Consider the following 23,009-nt stretch of genomic DNA (forward strand, 5'->3'; position numbering starts at 1 on the left):
CGTGGGGGCTGTGAACATAAAGGTTTGTATGTGTGTGTATGTGGGTGGGCTAGGTGTATATATGTAAAATGGTTCCCCTACTCTGCTTGATACACATCTAGTCATACAATTGTCTCTCCACAAAGACTGATGAAGTGAATTATATGTCTGTCTTGGTAATCCAGCATCTGTGTCAGAGAAACAGAGTGAAGCTGAAAAATGGCATGAGGCAGTCTCCTATTTCTGCCCTTTGTGTATGAAAATGTTCGTGTTTGTCAATGACTGTGAAGTTCATGATAAAAAATTGCTTTAAAAATATTATGGGGAGGAGCAGAGGAATAGAAGTTAGGAGATCTGGGTTCTAGAAGTGACTTTACCATGAACTTTGTTATGTGACTTTGGACAAGTCAGATAAACTCTCTGGGCCTCACTTTTCTCACCTGTAAAATGGAGGGGGAAGAGGAAAATAATCTAAGTCAGCCGCTACCTAAGTCACCTTGACCAAGTCACTAGAAATGACCTCCAGTCCCTCTATCTGTCAGAAGTCTCTGAGACTATTACCCTTGCTCTGTCTTACTTTTTGCCCTTCCTTTCCCTTCCCTAAGTGGTCTTTGACCACTTTGACCAATATGATCCAGGGACCAACTCTGGCCTGTGTTGGGCCATATAAAAACAGGCAGTGGACTGAATTTGACACGTGTGCCATAGTTTGCTGACCGCTGTACTACATTCATTCATTAAACATTTATTAAGCACTTACAACGTGCCAAGCAGTGTGCTAAGCACTAGAGTTACAAGAAGAGACAAAAGACAGCCCCTGACTTCAAGAAGCTTACAATCTAATGGGAGATGATGATCGTGAAGGCCCCTTCCAGGTCTAGTATTCTATATCCTATTCTGTGATTAATTATTTTACTTTGATGTTGTGGTTGGCCTGCGAAACTCAGATAATTTGACAAAACATGCTCCACCCTTCTCCCTTCGGGGAGAAGTTCCATTTGGGTTTTTTCTCTCCAATATTTTTTTCCCCTCAAATTCTCCCAACTTTGCCCCAGACTCTACAGTTGAGTCACTTAATCTTTGTGAACCCTGACAGCATATGGGGTAATATGGACAATGTCCCTGTAGGAAGGGGCTGCTACATCACTTTGCTCCTGGTGATGGGAATGTTTTAAAGAACCCTCCCCCTCATTTTTGCCTGTGGGATACTTTTTCTAGTTGTCTTGGTTCCATGAGGCAATATTTACCTTTAATCCTCTCCCCAGTAAAAAGAGGGTGGGGAAGTTACTGTCTTAGAAAAAATATTTATCCATGGGGGTGCAACATTGAAAATGCTTCTGTCCTTAGGATTTGGCAGGAATAGGTCTTCACTTTGCCAACAGTTTAAGCTATAGTTTGGACAGAGTTTGGCCTCCTGGGAGATTCCACCCCTCTCCTTCCTGGCACCAATGAGGTAACTCTTAACTTTTTCATTTTAAGGATTGATGGTTTTTCCCCCTTTCCCATACTAAAAGTGGGCATTAGCCACAGCTACCAAAGTATATTAGGCAGTATGATAAAGTGGAAAGTATGATAAAGTGGATAAAATAGAAAGAACCAGAGGACTGAGACTTGAATGCAGACTCCATATGACCTAATCCTCAGTTTTCTCACCTATAAAATGGGGATAACAATACATATCTTATCTGTCTCATAGTGTTACTGAGAAAACGAGTATTAAAAAGAAAACTAATATTCGTGCAAATGCCACACTCCCAAGGATAATCAAGTGAGAAAAAAATAAGAAAAAAGAAGGTATTTCTAGTGACTAGACAAACCATTCAATGATCAGTATGTCAGTGATAGAGATGGGCTTAGTAGGAAGGGATGATTGTGAGGATGATATGCTGGAGAAATCAGGAGTGTACAGGTAAGGGTAGACATATTGACTTGGTGAAAAGGGCTGTCTCTTCTTCAGAGACAGTCGAAGAAGAGAGAATGGGGGAAAACATCAAGAGATTTTTAGATACAAAGAATAGGAAGAGGGGGGAGAAGGCTGGTGTGAATGGCCTCTATTTTCTCAATAAAATAAAAAGTGATATCCTCAGCCAGAGGATTGGGATAGGAGGTAGTGTGGACCATCTGGGGTGAGAAGATTTGGAACAGACACTGTGGGGAGTGTGGTAGAGAATCAGTTAGGGAAGAGTGAATAGATGTAAATGTATTATTACCACAGTGATAGCCTGGTTGAGTTTAGATAATATAAAATTTGGACCCAGTAAACATTATTGTATTCGTTCCCAAGCTCCATTTAGTAAGCAGCCTGAGAGTAGTAGTAGTAGAGGAAAAGGATGTTGATGTTCAGTCATGTCCAGCTCTTCATGACCCCATTTGGGGTTTTCTTGGCCAAGGTACTGAAGCAGTTTTCCATTTCCTTCTCCAGCTCATTTTACAGTTGAGGAAACTGAGTTAAACAGGGTTAAATGACTTGCCCAGGGTCACACAGCTAGTAAGTGTCTGAGGCTGGATTTGAATGCAAGTCTTCTAGTCCTCAGGCTTATCCAGTGCACCACTGAGCTGCCTTAGAGGAGATGGATAGTGGGAGTAATCCAGGGTTAGGTTTTGGAAAACTGTTAGTAGTAATTGAATAGGGGAGTAGGGGGTTGAAGAGTCAAGAAAAGTATGTACAATGTTGAGTTGAGAATGGGAAGGGAAAAAAGTAATACAGAGCAAATACTCAGAGAGTTCTGAGAGAGAGAAGGTCATTTCTAGTGATTTGGTCAAGGTGACTTAGGTGGTGGCTGAACTGAGATTTGAATCTAGCTCCCCTGCTTCCAAATCCAGTACTCTTCCCATTGTAGAGGCAGCTAGATGGTGCAATGGATAGAGTGCTGGTCCTAGAGTCGGAAAGACCAGAGTTCAAATCCAATCTCAGACTCTTATTAACTATTGACTCTGTACAAGTCATCTTACCCTCTGTCTGCCTCAGTTTCCTCAATTGTAAAATGGGGCTAATAGCAGTACTCCCCCTTCCCCACTCTGGGTTGTTGTGAGGATCAAATGAGATCTAATATTTGTAAAGCACTTAGCACAGGGCCCGGCACATAGTAGGTGCTTAATAAATGCTTGTTTCTTTCCAGTAACAACCTGGAAGCAGCACATGGATTAGTAGAGAAGAGAAAGGAAGGTGATTCAGCCTGATAACCCAAACTAGGTTCTACACCAATGTAGAGCAACTCTTTCCAGCATTTGAATGCATACCTTTCCTTTGTCACTTGCGGAAGAAAGCACTCTCACTGTCAATACACGCTGCAGCTTGTGTGGTCCTGTATTGTTTCTGCCCCTTCCCAAAGGCTCTGTATTCAGAAATATACTTGTGGGTGGACCTGGTACAGCTGTCTGCTTCCAGCCCACTGAAATTCTGAATCTTCCTGACTTTCCTGGCTTCCTTGAGGTCCCAACTAAAATCCCACCTTCTGTAGGAAGCCTTCCCCACAACTCCTCTGAATTCTAATGCCTTCCCTCTTTTCATTATTTTCTATTTATCCTGTATGTAGTTTGCTTTGTATATATCTGTTTGCATGCTGTCTTCCCCACTAGATTATAAGCTCCCTGGGGGCAGGGACGTCTTTTGCCTCTTTTGTATGTCTAGCTCTTAGTGTGGTGCCTGGCACATAGTCGGTGCTTAATAAATGTTTATCGATTGATGATTGATAAGTTGAAGGTCTGGACAACCTTCACGGGAGTGTGGTCTTGATCACATGCATGTGACCCGTAGCCCTTTTATTATTCCTGATATTCTCTCGGTTCTGCTTCTCTCATGACACGTAATGAAGTTGTAGCCCAGACAGTTGTCTGAGGGCACATATTGAGATATTGCTGAGGTTGGAGTTATATTCACACCCTCACTGAGTCCTCAGTTTTCCCTCACTGGGCCCAGCTTCTTTGGAAGAAGGGAGGCTGATATCGTTTTACAAAAAGAGACAATCCAAGACTTCACAGGACCATTTCTTGGCCCTTGGAGAGCACTTCTTAAACCATATGTTGAGAAGTCTAGGGCAGGTGACTCAGAAACTAGTGGATTAAAATCTCTGGGAGAAGTCCAGACTGCTTCCCTCAGACAGATCTGTGCCTGCAGGTTCAACTTCAATATTAGGGAGTTGCCTTGATTTGCATTGGCTGCTGGGAACTTCCTGAAGACAACCCCCTCCCCCCACAACTCCCTGAAGGCCAGCACCTGCACAGAACACTGGAGGCATGGGGACTGGGTGGGGTGGGAGAGGAGCAGGAGGAGGAGGAGAGGACTGGAAAGGCAGCATTATAGAACTTCAAAATCCAGGGAGAAAAGACATTTGATTTTAAGGATCGCTTAACTTACCTCCTCCTGTCAGCATCCTCTCTAACCCCCCAAATGCATATGCATACGGTTCAGGGTTTTGTAAGATTGATTGCAACCCACGTAAATTTTGGAGGGTCTGGCTAGAAAACCATTGGAAAGAGTCCTCCCTCTCTACCAGGTTCCACTAATGCCCCCTGAAAAACCAGTTTGGCTGCAGTCATCTCAACTCTAACCAGAAGAGAGCCAAAGCACAGTTCAGAGCTGCATAACTTTCTGTTCAGGAGGCCTTTATCACAGGGCCCACTTTATCTGAAAAAAATTTGAAGTAGATAAATTTTGATTGTTGCACAGTCTACTTTTTAGGTCCTTTTTTAGGGATCTCCTCGCATTTCTCCCATAACCAGTGTCCTGATGATCTCCACCCCGCATTAAAACCTAATCTCGGGGCGAACTCCAAGAAATTCATTCATACTGAAGTATAAAAGATAGCTAAATCTTAAATGCATTTGAGGGATGGAGGAGGAAAGGCATTTTACTGGGAGACAGAGCCCTGGCTATAGAATGCCTGACTTTTCTTTCTCCTGCCACTCTGAGAGTGGAAGCTTACTTATGGCCCCTTCCCCTGATCTGTCTCCTGACGCCTAGAATGATGTACTTCTGGCTGGAAGGGGGTGTCCTAGCCCAACTCTATTTTACAGATAAGGATACTGAGGATGGAGGAGGCTGAGTGACTTGCTGAAGGTCTCACAGGAAATAAGTGGCAGAGCTGGGATTTGAACCCAGGTCCTCTGATTCCAAATCCAGCAATCACTATCCCATGCTGCTCTCCTCCTCTTCCCTGAAATCAATATTCTTCAGTCCTATTTCAGCACTGGAGTGTAGTGGGAAAAGTACTGAATTTGACCTTGGGCAAGTGACTTCACCTCAACAGGCCTCAGTTTCCTCCTATGTAAAATGAGAGATTTAGAATGGAAACATCTGAAGTCTTTTTCAGCTCTCTATGTTTGTGTGATCTAGAATCTCCAAGGGGACCCATCTTCTGAAATCCCACCTAAATCTCCAAGGATCCTGGGGACATTGTTTATGAGAGGCTGAATGATATAATGGATTTAGAGTCAGGAAGACTTGTATTTGAATTCTGCCTCTAACCCTCACAAGCTGTGTGACCATGGCAAAGTGACTTAACCTACTGCAACAGCCCTCTGGTTGGCCTCCCTCCCTGGAGTCTATCTGTACTCCAAACCATCTTCTCAATTGTGAAACTGATCTTCCAAAGATCATCCTCTGACAGCATCATCCTCTCTGCCCCTGTAGTCGGTCAACTCCAGTGACTCCTTATCATCTCCAAGATCAAATATAAAATCCTCTATTTGGATAGCTCTGATTGTTAGGGAACTTACACTGATAGGGAGCCTCAATTTGTCTCTTTGCCACTTCTACCTCCCTGCTCCTGGCCTTCCAGAGGCCAAGTGGAACAAAGACTAGCCCCTCCTTAACATGACAGACCTTTAAGAACTTGAAGATAGTTATCTTGTCTACCCCTTTCCCCCTCTTGAGTCTTCTCCAGGTTAAATGTGCCAAGTTCCTTAAATTAATATTCATATGACAGGGACTCAGGGCATGGTTGCCTTCCTCTGGATACTATCCAGCTATAATGATAATTATATATAATAAAAATATATATAATTAATTATATAATAATTAGTAATGATGATAATAGCTTATATATATATATATATAGCAAATTACTTTAGAAATATTAACTCATTTGATTTGCACAACCACTCTGTGATATAGGTACTATTGTTATCCTCATATTTCAAATGAGGAAATGGTGACTGAGAGAATATAAATTATTAGCCTACTATCATACAACTAGCATCTGAAGCAGCATTTGAATCCAGGTACTCCTGACTCCAGCTCCAACATTTTGTGCCACCTAGCTGTCAGTTACCTAGTTTAAGAATTCTTAAACTTTAGTACCCAGAATTGAACACAATCTTCCAGATGAGGTCAGAGTCCAAAGTGATTATTGGCCTTCTCCTGCCCTCCCACCCCCTTTCTGGAAGCTCCACCTCTCTTAATTGTCTCCCAAGATTGCATTTGATTTTGGCTATCACTTTCTACAGCTCAATCATATTGAGCTTGTGGTCCACTAAAACTTCTAGATCTTTTTCAGAACAACTGCTATCTAAATATGCCTTCTCCATCTTATGGACCTGAAGTGTCACCTCAGAGGGGTCATGAAGAGAAGGATTTTTTTTTAAGGCAATTGGAGTTAAATGACTTGCCCACCATCACACAGCTAGTACATGTCAAGTGTTTGGTCTGAGGCTGGAGTTGAACTCAGGTCCTCCTGACTTCAGGGCCGGTGCTCTAACCACCTAGCTGCCCCAAAAGAAGGATTATAACAAGTGGAGAAATGGAGAGAATGCTTTCCAAGCCTAGGGGACCAACAGCCTGTGCATGCCTGGGTTACCCCACTGTTTTTAATACATTTACTTTTATCCGAAGAAATTAATGTTACACAGGCCAGTGTGGGAGATTCATTCTTTTGTTCATTCAACATCCATGTATTAATCTTATACTAAGTGCCCAGGATTGTACTAGGCACTAGGGCTAAAAAAAGACTAAAAAAAACCTCATTTTCTGCCTTCAAGGAGCTTATGTTCTTTTGGGAGGGAAGAGATAGAAATAACATACATACAAAGATGTATACAATAAATGCAAAGTAAAATTTTTTGGGAAGGAGGGGAAGGTACTAGGAGGATCAGGATGAATCTCATATAGTAAGAATCTCTTGGTATATTTAAGTTTACCCCTGAAGTTACATACCCCAAAATCATTTAGCAAAGATGTCATATAATAAGGTAGAAAAAAAGTAAGGAGACTAACCTGTCCCAGATGAGACTGGCCCTCGACCTCAGTTTGATTGACTAAAAAGGCTGGACCCTTTCCTGTTTCTACTCAATAGGGGGAAAGGGAAGAGAATAAGCATTTATATAACACCTACCTAATGTGCCAGGTATTGTGCCTTTACAAATATTACAAATATTATCTCATTTTATCCTCACAATAATCCTGAAAGGTATGTGCTGTTATTGCCCCTACTTTACAGTTGAGGAAACTGAGGCAAACAGATGTTAAGTGACTTGCCCAGGGTCCCACCTAAGTGTCTGAGTCCATATTTAAACTCAGGTCTTCCTGACTCTAGGTCCAGTGTTTCATCTGTTGTGTCATCTAGCTGTATACATTCCATTCTCATGCACAGGTAAGTGGAGAGATGTCCAGAAAATATCCCTTCGTGCTCTATGCTCAGCACATCTTTTTTTTTTTTTTTAGGCAATTGGGGTTAAGTGACTTGCCCAGGGTCACACAGCTCAGGGTCACAGATGATTATCATGATCATGATAATCATCAAAATGTATTGACTAAGGGCATCATAATGCCAGCTGTATTCTGGTACATAGTGCTAGATCCTATATTGTCCTGAGGGAGCTCCGTAGACTGTGTTTTCCAATGCCCAAAGAATTGGACTGCTTTATACGTATTCCTTATCTAACATAAATTGGAAAATTCCAAGACTGGGAATTATTTTAAGTTCCTCAGAAGAAGGATGTGTGAAATTGTGGAGCAAGAAAAGGGAAACTCATTCTGTTGGGTCTACCATCCTTGTAGGGATATCTGTCCTGCTATCATGCCCCAAGATCCTTGGGATTTTGTCATCTGCTCTGATACTTACTTTGCCTAAGTACCCTTTGGTTTCTGCAACTGCCATGAACTAAATACACAAGCCCTCCCTCCTTTATATGTTATCTCTTCAAATGAGAATACGAGCTCTCTGAAAAAAGGGACTGTCTCAATTTTCTATTGGTATCTACAATGCTTAGCATAGATCTTTCCTTAGAGTTGGTTCACACTACATGCTTTTCCATTCCATTCCAATGGGCCTCAAGTCAGAAGATGTGAATTCAAGTCTGGACTCTGCCATAGACTAGCTGTTTTATTAGTTCTTTGAGACCCAGTTTCCCGGAGTGTAAAATAGCATTATGACAATTATATTTTAATTATTGGCAAAATTCTAGGACTTCACAAAATGTGTGATCAGTGACCATCTAGAAAAGGAAATTGTGGTCACAAATATGTCTTTATCAAGAACAGATCATGCTGAATTGACTTTATTTCTTTTCTTAGGAGTACTAAACTAGCTGTTTATCCGGACTTAGGTAAAGCCCAGGATAAGTTTTTTTTTTTTTGTACTATCTTTGTGGACAAGATGGAGAGATGTGGGCTAGATGACAGTATAGATAGATGGGTTCAGAAATGGTTAAATAACTGGACCTAAAAACTAGACTGTCGTTCATTAAGGAAATCCAGGAACCAGGGTGGAGGGGGGGGGGGGTGATGGATAGTATTTGGGTGAATGTCCGCAGAGGGAGAAGCAAAAGTGATTTTGTCATTGGAGTATATTCTTGAATAACTAGAGAAAGAGGAAAGAGATGAGGAGCTTACAAAACATCATAAATCTGGCATAAAGGTATGATGGGGGACTTCAATTATCTGGACATTTTTACTTGCTGCAGTTTTCTCTCTTTTTCTGTCTCTGTCTCTATTTCTCTTTCCTCTCTTTCTCCATCCCTCCCTTCTCCCTAGTAGATGATGGGAATGCTTATAGTTTACTTACTTTTAGCTAAGTTTTTTATAAAGTATCTCATACTATTCTTGGGAAGAGATGCAGACTAGATGATAATACAATTAGATGGATTCATAACTGGTCGGATGACCAAACTCAAAAGAGCAGTTGTTAATGGTTTGTTGTTGACATGGCAGGAGTTCTGCAGTGCAGAGCTCCGGGGATCTGTGCTTGGCTCAGGTCTTCCTGACTCCAGGCTCAGCACTTGGCACTGCAAGCACCACCTAGCTGCTCCAAACAAGCTACATGCGGGGTGAAAATAATCAACAGAGAGAGGGTGCTGGCATTAAGAGGGGTCAAAAAAGTCTTCTTGTAGAAGGTAGGATTTTTAAGTGGAACTTGAAAGAAATCAAGGAAGCCAGGGGGAAGAGATGAGGGGGGAGGGAATTCTAGGCATGGTGGATAGCTGTTGAAAATGTCCAGAGAACATTAATGCATTGTTGGTGGAGTTGTGACTATCTAACCATTTTGGAGAGCAATTTGGAACTATGCCCAAAGGGCTATAAAATGTACATACCCTTTGACCCAGCAATAGCACTTCTAGGGCTGTCTCCCAAAGAGATCGTACAAATGGGAAAAGGACCCACATGCACAAAAATATTTATAACAGCTTTTTCTGTGGTGACAAAGAATTGGAAATGGAGGGGATACCCAACAGTTGGGGAATGGCTGAACGAGTTGTGGTATATGAATGTAATGGAATACTATTGTGCTATAAGAAATGATGAGCAGACAGATTTAAGAAAAACCTGGAAAGACTTGTATGGACTGATGCTGAGTGAAGTGAGCAGAACCAGGAGAACCTTGTACCCAGTAACAGCAACATAGTGTGATGACCAACTTTGATAGACCTAGCTCTTTTCAGCTTGACAGCTGAGTGAAGGATGGACTGGGAGAGACTTGAAGCAGAGAGGCCAACCAGTAGGTTAATGCAATAGTCTAGGTGGGTTGTGAGGCTCATTCATATATCTTAGGCCACATAAGGCACTTGGTAAATCTAATGTGCAGTGTGGTGCTAGCCTGTTAATCACCAGACAGAGCTTCAATCTTGGAATCAAGAGAATCTAGCTCTGGTCCTGGTTCCAACTAGTTGAACAAGTAATATAGCTGCTCTGAGCCTCAACATCTGCATCTATAAAATGGGTTGCTATGAAGAAAATGCTTTGAGTTACAAAATAAAGTACTATATAAATGTGAGCTGTTATCTTTTTTTTGGGGGGGGGTTGGACAAATATGGTTCTTTTCTCCTTATTCCTACATGCAACTCCCAAACTTCTTTTTGACCAATATTTGAATAACTCTCTCCAGACTAGGCCTGTTCTGTTACTCTCTTAATATTTTTCCTAGAAACAACACCAAGAGATAGGATCCCTGATGTTATCATGAGCAGTAATTACACTAACAGATCCAAGTCAGGAATATACCAGCCCAATGCTTATTACTCATATTCAACTTGCTCATCTCCATCTCTGGATTTGCTTTTGCCGTGCTATACTCTCAGTAGTTCTTACCCACATTTTCTTGGTTTTCAGGAGGACGTCTCAGAGCATGGTAAAGATATTATTTTTTCAGGTTCCTTTTTCTCACTGTCTGCTAGGAATAAGTATATATATTGGGTAGCTAGGTTATGCAGTGGATAGAGTGCCAGGCCTGGAATCAGGAATATTCATCTTGCTGAGTTCAAATCTGGTGACACACTTACTAGCTATGTGATCCTGGGCAAGTCACTTAACCCTATGTGCCTCAGTTTCCTCATCTGTAAAATGAGCTGGAGAGGAAAATAGCAAACCACTCTATTATCCCTGCCAAGAAAACCCAAAAGGGGTCACGAAGAGTTGGATACAACTGAAATGACTGAATAACAACAATGACAAAAAGTATATATTAGGTAATCCAGTAGCTTCTCCTGGCAGGGAAATGGTGGGAGAGGCATTTATGGGGCAACCCTATCTCCAAAGCCTACCCACATACACATTCTCCTCACCCGGAGAATTGTGATGCAGAGCTTGCTGGCATCTCCAGTTTGAGAGTCAATGCGTCCCAAGTGGTTGCTTTTTCCCAGCCTCGGAACTAGTTTCAGGGATGGCTTTTATAGGTAATCCTTATCCACAATTGGAGAGTAGTGGTCACCTAGCTGTGAAATTCAGTCTTACTTGGCAAATAGCCAATCAGAGCCATCACTTCCAGGGCTTCGAGGGCCTCTACCTCATTGTCTTTGAGAGGCAGCCAGTGAGGAAGAAGGGTGATCAAATGAGATATATTTGCTAAGCACTTATAGTAGGTGCTTAATAATTGCTTATTCCCTTCCCTTACTTGCCCAGCAGCAAAAGCTCTGGGTTTTGATGCAGAGGACCTAGGCTCAAATCCTTGCTTTGCCACTATCTTTATGACTTTGGGCAAGTCACTTAACTCTTCTAGGCTTCAGTTTCCTCATTTGTTTGAAAGGAAAGGGTTGGTTTAAATGACCCCCTAAGATTTCTTCCAGTTCTAAATTTGTAATCCTATGCAGCTGTGCTTGCTGGGTACCTCCCCTCAAATGTTTATATACTGAGTATCCCAAAAGTCTTAGTACAGTCCTAAGCTTTGGTAGCTTAAACCTTTAAACTTTAGTAACTTACAATTACACTAAGACTTTTGGGACACCCTGTATGTGCACCAATCTGATCCATAAATCCCCACCAGCACCAAGGCAAAAAGGTGGGACAGTGTACCTTGCCGAAGTAATCAGAAGCCTGTGGCTACCCGGGGACCTGGAGTTAGGATGGGCATGAGCCTACGCAGTGTGACAGACTGGGGGATTTCAGTCGCCCGGGGCAGCTTCCCAGATGGGAAGGGCTGCTTTGTACTTGTACATATGATCCAGGTGTCTCTGTGAGTCCTAGTCTCTATGGTGACATCTTGTCATTCCACCCATAAATAGTTCCTGTTCCTCCAGGAAGGATTCTTTAGGTAGCTTTGGGGTGGGAAGGAGGTCATCCCTCGGGTCATCTCAGGCCACAGAGGCATTGAATGTTAAGTGTCCTTAGCCCACATCTAATCCAACCCCCTCAATTTACAGATAAGGAAAATGGGGCGTATGGAGGAGAAGGGGTGCTATTGTCACCCCGGTACAGGCCCGCAGAGCCTGCTGATGGGTTTCTCTTCTACATTTCTCCCCATTCCAGTTCCTCCACCACTTAGTCACCCAAGGGATCTTCCTAAAGTGCAAGTCTGACCGCATTACCCCCTTACTCAATAAACTCTCATGGCTCCCTATCACCTCCAGGATCAAATAAAATATATAAAAATATATAAATATAAAATCTTCTCCTTGGCATTCAAGGCCCTTCATGACCTGCCCCCACCCCACTCACCTTTCCATTCTTCTTATGTGTTCTTCTTTCCCCCCATGTACTCTGTGATGCAGTGACACTGGCCTCCTTGCTGCTCCTTGCCCAAGACATTCCTGTCTCCTAATTCGAGGCATTTCCACTCATTGTCCCTCATGCCTGGAATGCTCTTCCTCCTCATCTCCACTTTCTGTTTTCCCTGGTTTCTTTCAAGTCCCAGATAAAATCTCACTTTCTACAGGAAGCTTTCCCCATGTATCCCCCTTCCCACCTTAGTTCTAGTGCCTTCACTCTATTGTTTGTCTCAAATTTATCCTGTTTATATCTTGTTCGTCCAGAGCTGTTTGCATGTTATCTCCCCCGTTAAACTTCAAGTTCTTTGACAAGAGGTGCTATCTGTTGACTTTCTTCATATCCACAGAGCTTAGCACAGTGCCCAGCACATAGAGGGTACTTGAAAAATGTTCACTGACTCACTGTCTAAGGTCACGCTACTAGTCACAAAGTCAATTAACCAGATATTCTGACTTCCAAGTTCAGAGCCCTTTTCACTCCTTCATTCTCTTACTCTCTCCTTCTTATGCAGTGCAGATGCAGATCTTCAGGAGCCATGAAGGATGAAAATTCTTGTCCATCTCCCTGAGGTTATTGCCCTTAAGGCAAGTTTCTCATGGAACTTCAAGTGACAGATTGGAGGGGGATCAGCTTGTGTGAATGCATGGAGCCACAGGATGGAGTAGTGAGTTTGGGGAATAAGTAGAAGTCCAGTTTGGTTGAAACTTAGAATGCGTAGAGGTAAATAACACAAAATATGCCTGGAAAGGTGGTGGAAACCATGCTGTGAGACTTTTCTGCTGGGAAAGAGAATTATCACAGTCATGCTTTGATTCTTAGGTTTACATGATCTAGGTGAGCAGAGTTCCTTGGAAAACAGAAGCTTCAGAAAAAGTGCTGACCCTTCTCCTCCCGCTCGACCTAGCTAATCTTAGAACTTATGGTGGAATTAAAGGATAGGGGACAATGAGCCCTCTTCTTGAATCTGCTGCTCCTTGCCCCAAGCTAGAGTACAAGTCACCGCCTCTCATTTCCCCTACCGTTCACCGCATATACGTTTTTGCAGATCAAAACTAGTTGGAGTGTCCTTCCAACACCCTAAATCTCAGCAGCTGTTCAAGTTTCCAACATTTCCGATTTGTGTGACTTTGAGTAAGTCATTTAACTTCCCTAGGCTTTGAAACCTAGAGAATCTTGTAGCTCTAGATCTATAATCTACAACTAATGAACTGAAAGAGTTACAAGGAAGAGATGTCTATGACTGTCTCTCTCTCTCTCTCCCTCAAATCCTCCAACATCTCTCCTGTGAAAACTTGGGCAGGGTTTGCCAAACCTTTACATTCTCTGCAAGTTCCTTGGACAGGTAAAGCCCCTTACCAGATTGAGTGGAAAACACTGCCCCCTCACAACTCCACAGCAAAGGTCTCCACCCTCATCTGGACAGGATGCCAGACCCAAGGAGGATACAAGATTAGTGTCACTCCTGTAAGCTGAAGAAGAGGCAGGGGAAGACTGCTTTCCCTCCAGCCCACATCAGGGCTGGATGCTCAGGGTATCATCATGCACCTTTTTTTCGATCTTAATCCCTCAAGAGGGTGGGGCCCCAATGAGCTTATGCTTTTGAATAAACTACAGTATTGGCAGTCCTCCCCCTTTCCAGCATCAGCCCAGATCAAGTGCAGGAGATAAGTGGAGTTGGCAAGCCAGCAGAGCAGCCTGTCCTGGCAGAACTTTCAATTGCAATTGTGCAAACATGACCCTCCTTAAATTCTTTATGCCAACTCTGTTATCTTGTTAGCAAACAGGGATCAACCAGCATTAACCCTAGCCTTACAAAATCCCTGGGGAAGTTGAATTACACCACAAAGCAGCCACACAGCGATGAACAAACAGAGGGGCAAACATCAGATAGCAACGTTCTACATCCTGATCTCACCAGTAATCTCAAAGGTTACAAGAGTGCTCAGTGTTCCCTAATTGCCTAAGTCCAATGGCCTTTCCTTGGTCCTCATCCTACTTGAGTTCTCTGCAGTTTGTATTCCTGGCAGCTACCTCTTCCTCCTAGATCCTCTTCTTTCATTAGCTTTCACGACGCGGCTCCCTTGATCCTCTTCCTACTTGCCTGACCACTATTTCTCCGGTTCCTTGGTTTGGCATCCATGATCCAGCCTTTAAGGGTGGCTGTTCTCCAGCACTCTGTCCTGGGGTCTCCTCCTCCCTCTTGGTGCTCTGTTTGGTGACCTCATACTCTCTCCTAGGATCACTTTTAATCTCTTTACAGAGGACTCTCAGATCTTACATCTAGCGCTGATCTCTTTTTTGAATTCCAGTGTCCCATTGCCAGCTATCTACAGAACATCTCTGCCCACATGTCAAAATCGACATATCCAAAATGGGATTCATTCATTATCTTCCCCTAAACCCTCGATCCCTGAAAACTTCCCTGTTTTTGTTAAAGGCACTACCTTCCAACTCTCCTGCCCCCCTCCCCACCCTAGTCACCCAAGTTGCAAAATACCTTGAATCATACTTGACTTTTCTTTGTTGGTTATTCAGTAAGTTGCCAAGACCTATTGATCCTTCCTCTCTAAGACTGCTCTCATATAACCCCTTCACAGTGACCATCCTTGTTCGGGTCCCCATTACCTCTCACCTGAACTGCTTCGATAGCCTCCTAATTGGTTTTCCTGTGCTCATGCTTTCCCTTTTCCAATCCGTCCTGCTCTCAGCTATTAACATGACTTTCCTATGGCACAGAGCTGATCATAGCATGTCATTCCTCACTGAAAAACCCTCAGCGATTCCCTACTGTATATGTATAAACTACATATTTCTTAGACTGGCTTTTAAAGCTCTCTACAGTCTGACTTCAACCAACCTTTCTAGTGCTATTTCATATGACCTTGCCCTCACTCCCTCCCCTATAACCTATGTTCCAGCCAAAGTGAACTAATTACTATGCCACAAACTCAGTATTCCGTCCTCTGCCTCCACGCATTCACACAAGCTGGTCCCCATGCCTGGGGATGTACTCCCCCATCACTGTTCCTCAGAAGTCTTGCATTTCTTCAAGGTTCAGCTCAAGTACCACTAACATTGCAAAGCCTTTTCTGATGCCCCTAGTCTCTGGTATTCTTTCCCTCCTTGAATTATATTTGCTTATCTTTGTCTGTGGTGACAGTAAGAGAGAAGTTTGGAAGAGGGCTGAGTTTGAGGAGAATGATAATGTAATTAGATTGGCAATCTGCCATAATCCATCTATTCCTGCTTATCTTGTGCAACTCATTCTGTCCCACCCAAAATGAAAAGGAGGGCGGTGGGGCTCTTACTCACCAGCCACTTGACCCTTAAAAGGAGCCCACCTTCTGAGGAGTGTCTACCATAGCCTTGAGGTGATCTGGAAGCAGTGGTGGGTATGCTGAGAGGGGGTTTCTCAATTCACTGGTGTCAGCTTTGCTGTGGGTACTCTCTCAGGGTTAGGTTGTAACTCCCCAGCTAGGCTCAGAAGAGGAGCTTGGGAGCTTGAAGAGAAGGGAGATGATGGGGCAGTGGGAATTGTTGGAGGATAAGGGTACGTATGATTGTATTGCAGAAAATTCCCACAGTTGTACATTGTGGAGACATTTTCCTCTAATGGTTACTCATACCCCTTGGATTCATGTCATGACCTGGCCAAAAGTCTAGGTCCCTGCTTTTGGAGACCACTGTTTTAACCAGCCTCACTGGCCTCATCTATAAAATAGGGATGATAATATCTTTATTACTGACCTCAAAAAACCTTTGTGAAGATCAAATGAGATAGTGAATGAGATGCTATGTCTAGTACTATTGTGCTATTAGAAATGACGAAGGGGTCATTTCAGAAAAAAACAAGAACAAAAACAAAAAAACATGGTGAGATTTATATCAGGCCTGTACCAGGCAGTTCACGAAAAATGTAGAAGATGTAAAGGAAAGTAAAGATGTAAGGAGCGCTTTGTCCGTGCCCCGATTAACACACCTTCCACTAGTCACTATGGTGTCGGTCATGTAACTTGGCGGGTGGGTTGCCACTTCGTACCCTCTCCTCTTTGTCACGTGACCTGCAACAACCAACCACTCTCAGTCTTTCTAGTTACCTTTGGAAAATGAGCCACTAAAAACCTATCTGCAGCCCAAAGAAGTCTAGCCTATTTTACTTTTGGCCTCTACCTACTGCCAAATTGTGTGGGTCTGATCTGTATGAACTGATGCAAAATGAAATGAGAAGAACTGGGAGATCACTATGCCCAGTAACAGCACTGTTGTACTGATGAAGACTTGGCTACTCTGATCAATACAGTGAACCAAGACAATTCCAAATGACTCATGATGAAAAAATGCTGTCTACCTCCAGAGAGAAAACTGATAAACTCTGAGTGCAAGTTGAAATATATTTTTCTCGCTTTGTTATTCTTTTTGCTTTTTTTTTTCTGGTGATATGGCTAATATGGGAATATGTTTCACATGATTTCACATGCATAATTAATTAATATCATTTTGCTTGCCTTCTCAGTGGGTGGGGGAGGGGCAGGCAGAGAGGGGAGAATTGGGAACTCAAAATATAAAATGAAAAAAATGTTAAAAATAAGTAATTTTTTTTTAACAAAAGAAGTAATATTTGAGAAAGCTTATCCCAGAAGCAGAGTGAATGGGCTCAGGGAAGGCCTGAAGGCAGGGCAAACAGATAGGTGGTTGTCTTATTTAACTAGTTGTGAAGTAAATGAGTGTCTGGGGCTAAAGTGGGGGTGCTGAGGATGGAGAGAAATGTTTGGATCTGGGAGAGGATACACAGAAAGAACTGGTAGAACTTGGAAACTGATTGGATATAGAGGAATGAAGGAGGAGTAGAAAATAGCTCTAAGGTTACAAATGTGTGTGGTATGATTCAGAAAATTCTTAAAGTGGGAAGGAATTTTACAAGGTAACCCAGCCCTCTCTTTTTATAGCTAATAATAGCTGATGTTTATATAGTACTTTTAGGTTTACAAAGCACTTTCCTCTCAACTCCATATGAAGGATTCTTATTTTCTCATTCTTATTTTGTGGTTAATGACTATTAGTTATGGAGAGAAGTGTGGTGATTTTTCTAAGGTCATGTAGTTTGGTTTTGAATCTAGGGCTTAGAGTCAGGAAGACCCAAATTCAAATCTAGCCTCAGACACTTACTAGCTATGTAACCCTGGGCAAGTCACTTAACCTCTTTCTGCCTCACTTTCAACTGTAAAATGGGGATAATAATCGGCACCTACCTCCCAGGTTCGTTGTGAAGATCAGATGAGATGACGTTTGTAAAGTGCTTTAGCACACTGTAGGCATTTAATACTAATGTTCCTTTCCCTTCCCAGTCCAAAATTCAGGGCTTTCCCCCTTATACCCCAGGCGCCTTACACTCCACAGCTGTTTCTAGAAGAAACACGGATCTAGAGACATGAAATGATTTGCCCGTGTTCACAAAAAGGTGTAGTGACAGAAACCAGATGTCCCCCAACATTTAGCCTAGGGGCAGCCAGGAAGGCTGAGTGAAACAAGTGCTGTATGTGGAGTCATGACACCTGGGTTCAAGTCCCAGCTCTGCTATTTACTACCCATGTGACTTTGAGTAAGTGTCTCAGGCACTCAGCTCTCTCACCTGTCAAATAATGGAGTTCCAGGTCTATATCTATGACCCTATGATTGTTTTCTCCTATTACATGCTGCCCTGCACCCCCCACCCCCCCCAAACACCAGAACCCATTTGAGTCACACCTATAATCAAAGCTTACTCATCTCCTTATCTTCCACCACCCAGGCCAGCCAGAGGCACTGACTGGAAAGGAGTGTGTGTGTGTGTGTGTGTGTGTGTGTGTGTGTGTGTGGTCCAATGAGTATAGCCAACTTCCACTCCTAAAACCCAGTCCTTCGTACTTTCATCTCCTTTGGTGTCCAGGCTCCAGCCCTTGGTCATCTTTTCCCACGTCCAGGGCTTGAGATGCTTGAATCATCATTACCCATTCATCTATTTTTTTTTAAACAACTCAAAACTTCCACTTGACTCTGTCATCCTTTTGATCTACTGTCCTGTATCTATCCTCTGCTTCATAGCCAACTCTCGGAAAAATTTGTCTAGAAAGGGAAAGGGACTCATATATGCAAAAATATTTGTAGAAGTTTTTTTGTGACAGCAAAGAACTGGAAACTAAGGGGGTTCCCATCAATTGGGAAATGGCTGAACAAACTAGTGTATGAGTGTGATGGAATACTAACGTGTCATAAGAAATGAGTGAGGGAACAGTTTCAGAGATACCTTGGAAAATTTGGATGAACTGGTGGAGAGTGAAGTGAGCAGATCCAGGAGAACAATGTTATACAGGGATAACAACACTTTATAGCATCTTTATAGACAAACAGCTCTTAAAAGACTTAAGATGCAATGACCAACCAAAATTCCAGAAGACCCAGGATGAAACATGTTGCCCATCTCCTGAAAAAGAGACGAACTCAAGAGTGCAGACTGAGATGTATTTTCTGAACATGATCAATGTAGGAATTTGTTTTGCTTGGCTATGTATATTTGTTACAAAGGCTTTGTTTTTCTTTCTTTTTCAATGAGTAGGAGGGAGATAAAACAGATTTTCATTCTTTAAAAAAACTAACTTAATTACTTCTTCTCTCTTCTTCCCCTCCTCTCACTCCTCAACCCTTTGCAATTTGAACTGAAACTGCTCTCTCCAAAGTTACTGGTGACCTTTTAACAACCAACCTGAAGGTATCATCTTTGTCCCTATCCTTATTGACTTCTCTTATAATACTTGATGTGGTTTATCCCTCCCGCCTGCCAGATACTCTTTTCTATCGCAGCTCTCATGACGATGCTGTCTCCCATTGCTCCTTCTACCTGTCTGGCTGCTCCTTATCAGTCTACTTTGCTGGATCAATGTTCACATCCTATCCCTACGTGTGACAAGGCATACCCCAAGACATTGTAGTGTGTTCTCTTCTCTTCTCTTGTCTTCTCTTCTGTCTTCTCTTGTCTTCACTTCCCTTTATGACATCTTTCTCTTAGTGACATCAACTTCTATGGATTCCATTACCAACTGTATGCACGTGACCCCTACATCTCTATATGCAGCCTCTCTCCTGAGCTCCAGTCTCAGATTATCAGCTGCCAGCATCTCCAGCTGCATGGCCGTAGGCATCTTAAACTCAACATGTCCAAAACAGAACTCATTAGCTTTTTTCTTGCCAAACCTTCCACTCTTCTTAACTCTCTTATTTCAGATGAGGATTCCATCAACCTTCTTGTCAACCAGATGTTGAAACCTCAAGCCATTCCCAACTCTTCCCTTTCCCCACACCCTCCCACAGACAAATAGTTGCCAAGTTTATTGATTCTACCTCTACAACATCTCTCACATCCATCACCTTTCTACTTCTACAGCTGTTGTTTAGTTCAGGTTCTCATCAAAATAGCCTTCTAATTGGTCTTCCTTCAACCAGTCTCTCCATTCTCCTATTTGTCTGCCACATAGATGAAAATTCATATTTCTAAGGCACAGGTCTGGCCAAGTCATTTCCCTGCTTAAGAAGTCTCTCTTTGGCTTCTTGGATAAAATACAATGTTCTCTATTTGGTATTTAAAGCCCTTCACGATCTGGCTCCAATTTACCTTGACAGGCTTATTGCATCTTTACTCATTTATGTATTGCAGTCAAATGGGCCCATATATAACATTTCATGCCCCATTTCTGTGACTTTGTTAAGGGCTATTCCCTGTGTCTGAAATGTTCTCCTTCTTCATCCCAGCCCCTTGATAGCCTTTGCTTCCTTCAGGGCTCAAATCATTGCTGTCTCCTACACAAAGTTACTATTGATCCTGCTGTTGCTAACGCCCCACCTCCCCTCTACATGTTATATATTTTGTATTTACTTACCTATGTTCATAATATTTCACCAAATTAGAACGTAAGCTTCTTGAGGGCAGGGACTGTTTCTCTTTTTTTAATGAAGTGTTTAATTTCATCTCATTTGATCCTCATTATAACCCTGGGAGCTAGATCATCATTTTACAGTTGATGAAATTGAGGTAAACAGAGGTTAAGTGACTTGCCTAGGGTCACCCAGCTAGTAAGCTCTCTGAAGTGGGATTGTTACTCACGTCTTCCTGACTCCAGGCCTAGTGCTCTATCCACTGTGCCATCTAGCTGCCCCTAGCTGATGATGGGATGAAGGGACCTTAGAAAACAGTTTCTATAGAAGCTATCCTATAAAACATCTGTTGGGTAGGGCCTTCTTGGTGACCAGGAGAGGAGGGAGAGAGGTCCACAAAGCAGGCCAGATGTAGCTACTGCTAGTGCCTCTTTTGCAGGGGATGAGGAAAGGGGAGAGGAAAGAAATTAGAGAAGATGACAGAGAGGACTGATTAGTTTAACAGGGGCAGCTGGGTCTCTTAGTAGTGAAATACAAAAAATTACCTCTTTCAAGTGCCTGCTTTAATTTTTCACAGTCAGACTGTGACCTCTGGCTGTATTTTGTCAAGTAGATGCCTAAGCACTTCTAAAGAATTCAACCAGTAAAATTCTGGTAGCCTGGTAAAGATGGGATATATTCTCTATGGGTCTCCTGTTAGTTAGCATATTAGTAGAGATTGTTGGGTCTATTTCTTTATTATTCTCTTTCTCTATTCTAAGGATATGTAATTGTTTTCACATAAGTCACATTAAACATGTACCCTTTTCCTGGAAATTATTTGGTATATATATATTTTTTATTGAATTTTCTGCGTACATTTCCACCTTTCACATAATAACTGTTTTTTTTTATCTGTCTTCCCAACAAGCACAGTGCCTGGCACAGAGTAGTGCTTCCTGAATGCTTGTTGAACTGAATTGAATTGAATTCCTCATGTAATGCCCTCCTCCAGGCTACCATTGGCAGCAGACACTGGCAAAGGGTAGATTCAGGAACTCCTCTCTGTTTTACTGTGACCAGGTTGGCTTAGCAGCCCAGGTTGACCTGAAAATAATATGTTCCTTGTTTCATCAGTCCCTGAGGTGAACGTGTAAGTCAAAGATAAATTACACGTGAGGCCGTAATTTGGGCATTGCAATAAATTATCACCTGCCATCACTGTCTTTTGGAATTCTGATTAGTCCTCTAGTAATTTACTATTCTTGAGTTAGCAATTTCAACTTTAGTCTTAAAGTTGTTCTGGGAAATAGCTTGCTGGTTTTAGTTGAAAATTTCGTCATTTATTTTTTGAAATAGAAAGTTTGCATTGGAATTCTGAAAATTTCATCCATTTGCAAAGAAATAATTTTTTTGAGGTTTTCAACCCTTCATTCCATCAATGCAAGAATTCCCAATGCGGAAATTCCCTCCCCCAACAGTCTTCTGTGACTTACAGTTCTAAATTTGCCTAGAATTATTGAGAAGTAAGTCATTGACAACTGGTTTGTGTCAAAAGGAGGTTGTGAATCTAGGTCTTCCAGACTCCAAGGCTAGTTCTCTATCTACTACTTAGATTTCAGAAATTTATTGTGGAACCTTACATGGTCTTATCTTAAGTTATATGAATAATTTAAACAGGTTCTAAAGCAGAAGCCTAGAATGGATCATTGTGTGAAACTTTTTCTACAGGGAAAAGCTAAAATTACTGGGATGATCCTCCTAGGGAAAAGTAGGTTGAAGAGTGAATTCAGGTGTATGGAATAGAGTTGCTGGACAGAGAATGGTGATTGGCTACTTTCCATTTTAAGAATCTGAGAATTCCAATTTGACTATTCAGCAAAGGAACACGGACTTAACTTGAAACAGGAGAGAACATAATTTGAACAGGCAAGACATGACTGAACTTGACTAAGCCTTGAAAGACGCTGGAATAGGTTACTGGGGAAGAAGTTATAGGTCAACTTTCCTTGGACAATCTCTTGGAGATCCAGAACAGCCTGTAGGCAGTGAGGTCAAGTAGGTGATTTCTTGAAGAAATTTGTCAGCTAGAAATTTCAGTTTTCTTGCAGAGAGTTAAAAATTCAGCTTTTCATTCATCTATAACCTCCTCCTATAGTGAAGCTGACAATCTCAAATTAATTTATATATACTAATATGTACATGTTCTCTCCCCCAATAAAATATAAACTCCTTAAGAGGGATTGTTTAATTCTTTGTACTTGTATTTCCAGTGCCTGACACATAGTGTTTTATAAATGCTTACAGAATGATCTCAGGAAATCTCATTCTATAGGCTCACTCACCTCTAGGAGGGGATCTTTAAATTTTTTCCCTAGACCTTCCTGTTGCTGCTTCCTTTCTCCCTGGCTCTTTTTCTCATTCACTTTGTTCAGCTTCTCTTTATCCTACCCTGGGTAAGTGGGTGTGATCAGAAATGACAAGAATAAAAACTAGCATTTATGGTACTTTAAGGTTTACAAAGAATTTTACAAATATCATTGTAAATAGTATAGTATGATTTTGAATTCTGGATCTCCAAGCAAAATGTCGCAAGAGGTCCCCTCACTCTTTTGTAACTGCAAAACTATCATTCCATCTCATATCTCCCTTTCACAGACTTTCCCCATGTTGGGAATTCCCTTGCTTGTCTTAAAATCCCCAGCTTCCTTCAAGGTTCAAACTCAGGTCT

The 23,009-nt window shown here is 42.2% G+C and overlaps 1 protein-coding gene across 1 annotated transcript in view; it reads right to left on the bottom strand.

Annotated features, from left to right (window-relative positions):
* CUNH8orf74 (chromosome unknown C8orf74 homolog) overlaps positions 1-23,009 on the bottom strand; it is a 39,498-nt gene that overhangs the window by 1,780 nt on the left and 14,709 nt on the right. The gene's annotated exons all lie outside the window — the stretch shown is intronic.

This window comes from Phascolarctos cinereus, unplaced genomic scaffold, assembly GCF_003287225.1.
Source record: "Phascolarctos cinereus isolate Bilbo 61053 unplaced genomic scaffold, phaCin_HiC Scaffold_2;HRSCAF=192, whole genome shotgun sequence".
NCBI classification, from domain to species: Eukaryota; Metazoa; Chordata; class Mammalia; order Diprotodontia; family Phascolarctidae; genus Phascolarctos; species Phascolarctos cinereus.